Here is a 10,801-nt window from a genome sequence, read left to right as displayed (position 1 = left end):
TTAAGCCTGCTTGTTTGGTCTTGGAGTTTGAAACTCAATCCTTGGTGATTGCTTTTGACTACTGGAACTCAGAGTTTTCTCAGTTCTTGCAAACAACTTTGACGCCTTCATGATTTCGTCCCATGATTCGGGCATTCCATCTCTTCCTGTGAGAGTGCGGATTAAGGCATCACTATGGACGTTCTTACAGAATGCTCCCGGTAGCATATCCTCGCTTACTCCTCCGATGTTAAGGCTCTCGTTAGTAAAACGAGTAATGAAGTCTTCTATAGATTCGTTATTTCGCCTTGTAACATCTAGTATTTCCGAAGGGTCACGAGTATGTTTCTTTTGTTGACTAAAGTGCTAAGAGAATTTTGCTACAAAGTCTTTCCAACTTGTAATCTTTCCACATGGTAATTTCTCAAACCATTCCTGCGCTGCCCCGGTGAATGTTAGTGCGAACATGTGACACCAATATGGAAGACTCCAACCACTGACTCCTCCGACTGCTTCGAACCTTAACAGATGATCACTAGGATCAGTCATTCCATTATATGTTCCAACGGATGTTGGAATCTTTGCATTAATCGGGAATGGAGCTGTCGCGATGCTCGAAATAAATTTTGATTTTTCTGCGAAAGATTTCGAGCGATATGGTTTGGAAAAATCATACTCAGCATTGCTATGATACTCTGCATAACGGACAACTGGGTGCGGATAGCTAGTTCCACCGTACGAGGGGAGGCGGCTATCTCCGCTGTAGTAACTACCTTCCGGGTTATAAGTTGAGTCGTACCCGTCCAGTTCGTCCTCATAGGATGGTACCCGCATATCTATGCGGAGACGAGGACGTAACCTCCGGGTCTCACTCATGTTCCGCTCCGGTGGCTGACTGTACTGAATATGGCTTCCCCTTATGGGAGGAGAGATAGATCTCCTGGGAGGCTCATCATACGTCAGGGTATGACCATGGAAACGTTCATTCCGGACCCGACATTCGTACTCTGCTTTCAGACTACTTCATTGAACACGAAGCCACTCGTCCGGAGACAAAGTTTCTTCAGCTCTAAAATTATAACAATGAGTTCTTCTTAGGTTAGAATCACCGGAATCTTCTTCCAAACCTAACTCCGATTGAGTTTAGTGGACTTATCTTGCAATTCATTCTAAATTCCTCAAGTTAGAACCTCCTGGGTTGTAACATGCCCTAAGTCAGTAGTTGGTGTAACAACATTTCCGGCGTCTACCGGAGTGACAACTTCTTGTTAAGCAAACAACCCCCGAGCTGTCGAACCACCCTAGGAAAAATTTCCTGGGTTGACGGTGTCAGTTCTTGCAACAGGGGTTGAAATTCGAGCAAACACAGATGTTGCTCCTTCACGTGTTTCAAGGTTGGGATCACGTGGAAGTTGTGCTTGATTCTCCGGCGGCCCTTTAGGTAACTGACTCATATCGTAAATTGAACGAAAATTTTTCTGTTGTTCTAACAAAAGTACGGATGGCACCAATGAAGAAAAACGGATCTACTCCCCACTAATGGGTCTTAGATCCGTTGAATCCACAGGGTAGGATATGGTTAACTGTCAGTATGATATGAATACAATTCCCAAAGTCCAATGACGTAGATCCTGCAAAACAGAACACCGTGAGCTTTTTACGGTAAGGACAAGGTGGGGGGTCTTCCCGTAACCAACCTCCGGCGTGAGAATAAGTATAGTTCTGACAAGGAGATAAAATACTTAAGTAAATTGAGAAAGTACAGTGATGGTGAATGAATACCTCATGATGATTGGGAGGGTATTTATAGCCGAAGGGTGTAGAGAAGTGATTGGGCCAGCTGTCCCTTTAGAAGATGCCTTATAACCGTCTGGACGCGTGTCCTTATACGATAGGTTCAGGCTATATGTTGCATGTGCATGTATAACAACCTGGACACGTTCTCTCTATCATTGGTTGATGGAGCAATATTGGCCATGTGCACGGTTATAACAACCTTGCCAAGTGTTACTGGTTGATTGGCCGGAAGGTCACGTATTGCTCAAGAAAGCATCTTGGCGAGTCTTCTAGAAGGTACTTGGTTATTGACAGCTGTCCCGGAGCATTACCTCGTAGTTATTTACGCGGAAGGATATTTCTTCTTGCGGATGACTTTTGAGTATGTTGTGATGCTTCCGCATGTGCTATAAGGGTGTTTCTTCCTCAAATGGTTATGCGGATGGTTTATATGCCCCGCGAGTGCCTTATGAGGGACTTCTGACTGACCCGCGGGTATTTCTTAAGTGTATTTGGGTCTTTTTGGTACCCTACCTCTATAAATATCAAATTAGGGATTTATAGGACAAAGTCCAATAATATTTAGTAATTTCTCGTAAGGCCTTCACATTACCATTCATGCATCAAATTCCACCGGGTGCATCTACTTAGTACCATCAACGAGTCCTTGGCTTATGGTGATTTGTCAAACCAGTCTGTTTCAACTCTAGTTTTTCTAGCTCTCTTTGTGTTGGGTCAAGGTCTTGTGGTTTGTACTTAATATTGTAATTTTGGGCTTTGGGTTAGGGTTGTATGTGAGCCGAGAACACTTATGTGTTCTCGGTGGGCTTTTGGTGGTTGGGCCGGCCTTAGTTGGTTGTTATCCCTATATATATATAGATGTGATGTATAGGGTTAAGTTGTTGACTCCTAGTATTATTATCAGGCATTGTAAGTGCTTAAGCACCCGACGTATTCAATGATATACGTGTGTTTTGAAGCAATTCCGTGTTACTTTCACTGTTACTATTCCCATTCTTGAATCACCGAGTGTTAGTATTCCGCACCAATACTCGTTTAGGTGATATCATATTGTAGTGATCCAGATTCGGGACTTACAATTGGAATCAGAGCCTTTGACGAATTCAGGCTCGTTATTGTGATATCAAAGGATTCAAGATATCAAGGTTGGGTGGAACTTGTGTTTTTCCAGCGAGGCAGTGTTCGGAGAAGAAGATTAGTGTATTTTTGGATAAAATTTGGTTAGACTTAAAAATTAAATCGAATCCCACTTTAGTTGGAAATTTGTTACAATTCAGTTGAAGTCTTCTCCGGTTTTCGGCCCTGCAGTTTTAAAAATCAATAGTTTTTGGCTTCTCGTAGTTCTCGGCTTACATAAGTTCTTGGCTCAATAGTGTTCACGGCTACTCAGTGTTCTCGGTCAAGAATTGTTTCAACAGAGAGGGTTTTCGGTCAATTTTTGGTCAACAATTGAGTTTTCGGTTAATCTTTAGTCAACACTTGTGTTCTCGGTCAATTTTTATTCAATACCTGAGTTCTCGGTCGTTTTCGGTCAAAGAGTTGGTCAACAAATTGAGTTTTCGGTCAAATTTTGGTCAATATCTTAGTTCTCGGTCAACGTGTTTCGTCATACTACCCCAATCACTTAGGTTCTTAGCTCTCAGCCCAGTTTACTTTGTTGGGCCCTATTTGTATTGGACTTGGACTTTTGAATTTGGATTCAAATTAAAATAGCTCAGATCACTAATGGCAGCAGCTCCATCAATTCATCACTTCACCAAGAACTTGATTCCATCATGGGCACTGCTACTCGTATACCTCGTTTGTTGTCCCATTGGGGATTTAGTGAATGGAAAATCCGTTTCGAACACTATGCCAAGATGAAAGATTCAAAAATTTGGAAAAGCATCGTGAGGGGACCTCAAAGGATCACCTATCAAAGAGATGGTTCAATCGAGGTTCTTGTGAAACCAATTGCTCTATATGATGATGATGACTTTGCAAAAGTTGAGGAAGATGAGAAAGCTATTTCAACTCTAACTATGGCACTTTCACTCGAGATTTCCCTTCAGTTTAGAGAACTCCAATCAGCTAAGGAGTTGTGGGCCGCACTGATAGAAGTTTATGAAGGAAATGAGGATATTAAGAGAAGTCGTCAAGATGGGAATACGGAAAGGGCTTTGGTTCCAGTTGGAAATGCTCGGGGTGAAGCTGGAGGTAGTTCGGGTAATGGTGAAAGGGGTATGGTTGCTCAAACGTTCTCTTGGGAAGGTCAGATTGTTGCACTGAACATTGGAGATCAGACTGCGAATTTCGCAACTGTTGAAGACTCTGAAAATGAAAACACTGTTGAGGAGAAGTTCAAGGAACTCCAGTTTGCATACATGGCGTTCACTTCTCCGGATTCAACTGAGGTACGCTTTCAACCATGTTCTTTAAATTGTGGTGAGAAAATAGAAATGTATAAACTTCATAATGACAGTCTGAGTAGAGATATGGAGAGAATAAAATCAGAAAATTTTAAACTTAAGAAAAATGAAAAGGGATTCCTAGACAAAATAGAATCTCTTAACAAGGACATTTAAAAACTTAAGTCTGATTTTAGTATAAAAAGTCTCATCACCTTGATGCCAAACAAGAAATCGTTGAATTAACTGCTAAACTAGAAGCCTCCAAGCTAGAAATCTTGAATCTAACTAGCAAGTTTGAAAAGGCTGAACTTGATTTTAAAAATTCGATGGTTCCAGTAAAGTAGTTGATTCAATGATTGAAAATCAATTGTGGTGGAAAGAAAATGAAGGTGAGGGCATAGGATATAGTCAGGTTCTCCCACCATATAATCACAATTATGTTCCTACTCCTGTCACCAAAGAACAAGAAGAAAAGATAAAGGTTATGAAGTATGGTAAACAAGACAAAGGTGATGGAACCAGCTCTGCTAATGCTGGTTCATCTACTTTAATTATGAACGATTCTAATGCATCTACTTCGTGTGAAAAAAGAATAATTGTGAAGGAATGGACTGATGAGGATGAAGACCCGTGTTTTGATTTTGATAATAATGTTGTTTCTAATATTTCTTTAGAACTTCCTGTTTTGAATTCTGTTATTCCGACTGTTTGTGTGGGCTCTGTTTTAAAGAGCAAGGATTCTTGTGTGGTTGATTCGGTTGAGATTTTAAACTCTAATAATGTGGTTCCTAATAAAACCAAAACTTCAAAAATTTCAAAAACATCAGAAAAATATGTTGCACCAAAGTTTGTTAAGGAGGGATGCTCTAATGACAAACAAGGTGACAAGTTCAAAAAGGGGAATATGAATTCTCACAAATCTAAGCAGACTGGTCCACACAACCAGTCCAGACAAGGAGCTGCCCAAAATAAGTTTTACATAAAACGTCAAACATGTTTTAACTGTGGCACTCCTGGTCATATTGCCAGAAACTGTCCACATCGTCCGTACATTCCCTACTACGGATTTTATCAAAGGAATATGCCATATGTGCCTAGTAATGTGTACAGACAAGGATTCAGACATTATCCAGCTAGTTCCTTTGACAATGATTGGAATCGAAACAAATCTGGCAGGTTTAGTCATCATCAGACCAAACCTAACAGGTCCAAAAGAATGGTCAGTAAGGGTGTTTCAAGTTCAAACTCTCACATAAACACTAACACTAGACCAAAGCAGGAAAAGAAGACGGCTTCATCTCATTTTACGTCTAAAACACCGGATATCATGACAACCATTCGTACTTATAATTCCAAATCATACAGACATAAATGGTTGCCTAAATCTCCGGAGAAAGCATCTACTCATTCGATTTTTGATGATCAAAAGGATATGTCATGGCAATCTGTAACAACTATAGATGAGTCAGGATCACCCAGTGTAAGCATGGACTGGGTACCAAAAACTAACTAATCTCGCGCTTCGTGCAGGGATAGCTTTGGAGGAATATCATCAGACCTTGGTATGTTGATAGTGGCTGTTCCAGGCACATGACAGGAGATATTACCTGGCTACACGACATTCAAACATTTAATGGTGGGTACATGTCTTTTGCGGGAGGAGAAAAGGGAAAGATCACTTAGAAGGGTACTGTAAGTAATGGTGTTTTAAAGTTTGAAAACGTTAACTTTGTTCCATAATTGAAGCATAGTCTTTTGAGCGTGTCACAAATTTGTGACAAAGATTTTTCAACTCATTTTACTAAAAAGCAGTGCTTAATTCTGAAACCTGGTATAATCATACTAGAAGATTGGATTCTTGTTCGATCACAATGAAAGGATAATGCTTATGTGATCGACATGAACAAAAATGTTCCTGACGAAATAACATGCTTGTTTTCAAAAGTGTCGGAACATAATGCGATGCTTTGGCATCGTCGACTTGGTCATGCTAATACTAAAAACCTGAATCGTCTTGCCAAAAACAATCTAGTGCGTGGTTTACCAATCAAGGATTTTGTGACTGTTGGAAAATGTGCGGCTTGCGCCTTGGGAAAACATCATCGAAAATATCATAAGCCTAAGTTAATTAATACCATTTCGTCAGTGTTTCAGTTACTTCATATGGACCTCTTTGGGCCGGTTCATGTCTTAAGTTTGTCTCGTAGCTGTTATTGTCTTGTTATTACTCATGACTACTCATGTTTTACATGGGTATTTTTCTTGTCAAGTAAGAGTGAACTGCAGATCTGATCAAGATGTTTGTGGTGTTAATGGAAAATCAATTGAACCTAAAGCTGAAAGGAATCCGTTGTGATAATGGAACGGAATTCAAGAATGCAGTTCTGAATCATTTTTGCTCAGAAAAGGGGGTGCTTCGTCAGTACAGTGCTCCGCGGACGCCTCAACAAAATGGTGTGGCTGAAAGAAGAAACAGAACTCTAATCGAAGCAGCAAGAACGATGTTATGTGACTCTAAACTGCCACTGTTCTTCTGGGCTGAAGCGATTAATACAGCCTGTTATGTTCAGAACTGGGTGATAATCAACAAGTCAAAGATGAAGACTCCGTATGAGATTGTTTATGGTCATCAACCCACTGTCGCACATTTCAGAGCTTTCGGGTGTCAATGCACGTTGCAGATCTAGAAACCACTCCAAAGTTTGGGGCCGCAGCAGATGAGTGCTATTTCGTTGGATATGCGGGAAATACAGCTTACAGGGTTTACAACAAGTCCACCAAACAGAATATGGAGTCTTATGAGGTTCGTTGGCTGGAAGAAAATGAAACTGATGCTCGTGTTGGTCCCGATTGGTTATTCGATTCAATGAATTATTCAAACCATTCAATGTATTTCCAGTCATCAACTCCGAACTTTCATGTAATCCCACGGTGGAAGTTGCACGAAAATTCCACAGACTGTGTCTCATATCTCTCCACTGATTGATGATGATATTGTCGAATCGAATTTGGCTTCACCCGCTACTCACAGTCAGTCCACCAAAACTCCAGAACCTGAATGCTCGCCAAACACGAGGGAAAATGCCACCAATGTTGACGGGGAGAGTTATATTCGTCAGATCTTCGGAAGCAAGTTGTTTCCAGATGACATTCCAAATGAATATGTCGCCGGCACCTCATACTCTCACAGCACGGCAACATCTGGATGGAAAAACCCTCTTGTTGATGATATCGAGAACTTGTCAAATCTGCAACACACCGGTGATGTTTCTGAACAGTTAATTCCACCAAGAATTTAGAAAGATCATCCGATCGAAAATGTCATAGGTCCAGTTGAAGCGGGTGTGTCCACCAGAAGCCAAACAGGACACATAAATAGTTGTATTTTCTCGTGTTACATCTCTCAAATTGAACCTAAAAATGTTGAAATGGCTCTTCAAGAACCAAGTTAGGTTGACGCGATGCATGAAGAGTTGAATCAGTTCGATAAGTTGAAAGTCTGGAGATTGGTTAAACTGCCAGAGGGAAAGAAAGCTCTCGACACTAGATGGGTTTTCAGAAATAAGCAAGATGACACAGGAGTTATTGTTCGTAATAAGGCTCGACTGGTAGTTGGAGAATTTCGTTAGGTTGAGGGATTAGATTACACTAAAGTCTATGCCCCTGTGGCTAGACTTGAGGCTATTAGAATTTTCCTGGCATATGTTTCATTCATGGGGTTCACTGTGTATCAGATGGATGTCAAAACTGTGTTTCTGTATGGAGAAGTTAAAGAGGAGATTTATGTTGATCAGCCACCTGGTTTTGTTAATTCCAAGAAACCAGATCACGTCTACAGACTAGACAAGGCTTTGTACGAGTTACATCAAGCTCCTCGAGCGTGATATGCTACGTTTACCAAGCATCTTCTTGATCATGGGTACAAGCGTGAATCGATCAAACCTTGTTCCGAAAAACCGTTGGAAAAGATTTGATTCTCGTCCAGATTTATATTGATGACATTGTTTTTGGTTCCACCAGTGCTGATTTGTGCAAAAATTTGAAAGTGTTATGAAGAAAAGATTTGAGATGAGCTCGTTGGCTGAAATGACAATATTTCTGGGTTTACAGGTTCGCCAAAGTCCGACAGGAATTTTGTTGCATCAAGGAAAGTATGTTGAAGATATGCTGGCTAAGTTTGAGCTTCAAGACTCCAAGAGTGCTAATACTCCAATGGAAGAAAGACCGTTATTGTCATCTAATCCTGAAGGAAGTCCCGTAGATCAAACATACTATCGATCGATGATTGGGTTGCTGATGTATCTCACAGCTAGCCGTCCTGACATAATGTTTGCAGTCTGCCAATGTGCTCGCTTCCAGACTAATCCTAAACTTTCTCATTTAATTGCTGTTAAACGTATTTTTAGATATCTTAAGGGACAACCAAAGTTAGGTCTTTGGTATCCCAAACAATCAGAATTTGATCTTTATGCTTTTGCTGACAGCAATTATGGTGGAGATGATATTGACAGGAAATCCACATCAGCCGGTTGCCAGTTTCTCGGAGACCGCCTCATTTCATGGCAGTGTAAGAAACAACAAATAGTGTCCACCTCAACCCCCGAAGCATAATATGTTGCCGCATCCACTTGCTGCTCTCAGGTTATCTGGATGCAAAACCAGTTGCTGGATTATGGTTTGGAATTTCGCGACACTCCTATTTTCTGTGATAATGATGCGGCCATTGCCATTGTGAAAAACCCAGTCCAACATTCTAAAACCAAGCACATCGATATCAAAAATCATTTTATTCGTGACTGTTTCAATCGGAAATTGATTCATCTTGAACAAGTCCACACCGATAACAACGTAGCGGACTTATTTACAAAACCGGTTGGAACGGCAAAATTTAATGTGCTTGTGAGTTTTCTTAAAATGCTTCGTTAGAGGATTAAGTCTTTTTGGGAATAAATTTGTACAGTTTAACTTATTTTTGCACAAATTTAGGTGGAGAAATATCAAAAAGACAAAAATAGTGTGTGTGGGTTAAAAAATCAAAAATGTCAAAAATAGTGTGTGTGTGTGTGTGTGTGTGTGTTGTTTTTATAAAAAAATATATAATATAATATTTTTGAGTTTTTTTTCTTAAGATCCATTCTCGCTTAAAATTATGTCGGTTGCTCAAGTTTGAAGGACATATACTTGTATATGGTTGGTCCGGTGTTCTACTTGTAGTTTCACAGGATAGCCATTTACCTAACGACTGAAAGCACCCGAGGCGATTATGATGTATTTTTTCGTTTCGTGTTCTTTCACTTAAAATTATGTCGGCAACTCTGAGTTGGAAGGACATGTGTTTTCATGCATGTTTGGTTCGGTTAACCACTTGTGTTATAATGGATAGCCATTTACCTGAAGGCTTAAAGTGACCGGGGTGACTGAATTCTTAACACGTGTGTTTTACTTAACTCCTTGGGAAATGATATTATTATTCAGTTAACAGCTTGTTAGAAGCATCAAAATATTTTAAAATGAAAATTGATCCAACCTTTGGAAATTGATAGATAAATTGTTTATGTGTGCCTAACGGGTGAAGTTATTAAGCTTAAAAGGCTCTAGAACAGTCATTGATATTGTATTGTAACTTTCCATGATGCGTAAAAGTTGAAGTGACATAAACTAAAATTGTTGAACTTAACGTGGAGAATCATTTTGAAGACAGGTGCACGTCTCCAGGTACATCTCTTCGAATGATAGGCAGAAAATCAATTACCCAATCATACACGAGCCCGTTAGTGTCTTGATCACCAAAAATATAGTGCTTTTATATTCCAAAAAAAAAAGTTATTCATGAGTTATTTACCAGATATTAAATTAATTTTTAATAAAGGCTTAAAGGGACAAACTAGAACTACAGATATGGGGGCACACAAGTAAGTCCTGTCATGTCTCGAATGAAAGGCTTGTCAGTTTACTGGCACTAAGTCCAACGTTCAACCTTAAAACTAAGCATGCTTTGTATAAAATTCTTTTGATCAAGTAGGGTTAGAGTCAAATTGAGGTGATCTGGGAAAGCCAAATACGCTTTGAGAAGAGATAGGAGGCACCACAGGTCCATGAGCGATGTCCATCTAAGCTTTATGCCGAATTGAACCTTAATCATATCACTGATGCAATGAAAATCATGCTAAGTATGTTATACTTGTTGTCAATCTGTTTCTTTATGTCATAATAACGCTGAACATGAATCCTTGTGACAGCCTAGTAAACGATATGATTCCATGTTCGGATCTTTTCATAAAAAGGGCGGAAGTTTTACTAAGAACTGAAATTTGATCCCGACGTTAAAACTAAAGTAAGTTGTCTTACTTGTTGTGTGGATTTACCTTTCTTGTTTTAATTTTATTTTATCAGTTTTTTTTAATTTTTTTTTCTGTTTTGCCTAATTTTAAGGTTTCCTTGAAATTACTCTCCTCGAAATGTTCTTTGATAATCTGGTCTTTCAACTTGTTTTTTTTTTCTATTGGGTTTCTTAAACCTTGTTGGATTTCTCAAACTTGGGCCATTCATGGGCCCAAACTCCCTTTTTGTTCTCGGCTCGAGTTAATCTTTTATAAAGTGTTTTAACCAATGTTATTGAACCACTTTATCAATTT

The sequence above is a fragment of the Bidens hawaiensis genome, unplaced genomic scaffold (assembly GCF_021521415.1).
Source record: "Bidens hawaiensis isolate Kalapana, Puna unplaced genomic scaffold, B.hawaiensis_p1.1 tig00040542_1, whole genome shotgun sequence".
NCBI classification, from domain to species: domain Eukaryota; kingdom Viridiplantae; phylum Streptophyta; class Magnoliopsida; order Asterales; family Asteraceae; genus Bidens; species Bidens hawaiensis.
Note: the sequence above shows the minus strand (reverse complement) of the source record.